The sequence below is a fragment of the Nematolebias whitei genome, chromosome 4 (genome assembly GCF_014905685.2).
Source record: "Nematolebias whitei isolate Nwh7 chromosome 4, NemWhi1, whole genome shotgun sequence".
NCBI classification, from domain to species: Eukaryota; Metazoa; Chordata; class Actinopteri; order Cyprinodontiformes; family Rivulidae; genus Nematolebias; species Nematolebias whitei.
In genome coordinates, this window is record NC_056501.1 from 12,314,102 (window position 1) to 12,314,744 (window position 643).

A 643-nucleotide genomic window follows, 5' to 3' on the forward strand; every position below is an offset into this window, starting at 1 on the left:
AGTATTGAGGTTCGGTTAGCAGCATGATACTGTTAGTAGTGAGGTCCAGTTAGCAGCATGATACTGTTTGTAGTAAGGTTCAGTTAGCAGCATGATACTGTTAGTATTGAGGTCCGGTTAGCAGCATGATACTGTTAGTAGTAAGGTTCGGTTAGCAGCATGATACTGTTAGTAGTGAGGTCCGGTTAGCAACATGATACTGTTAGTATTGAGGTTCGGTTAGCAGCATGATACTGTTAGTAGTGAGGTCCAGTTAGCAACATGATGCTGTTAGTAGTGAGGTCCAGTTAGCTGCGTGGTCTTGTTAGTAATGTTAGCAAGTCTTGTTTTAACAGGATGTCAGAATTGTGTTCTCTGTCCAATTTGATTAAAATGTCCAACTAGAACATTAATGATGGGTTTTCTGAAATATTTTTTTCAAAGCTTCTTAAACAAATTTATCTAAAATGTTAACTAAATATAAATGTTGCTGACAGTTCACAATTTAAACGTGTCAACAAACATACACAAAGCACACCAAGCTTTGCCAAGGTTCCTATTCCAAATGAGATCTTGATCTCAGTGGGGTTTTAATCTGGTTAAATAAAGGAAATGGAAATGAAATAAAACTGTGAACATTTTGTGAAATTAATTTAAACCATCT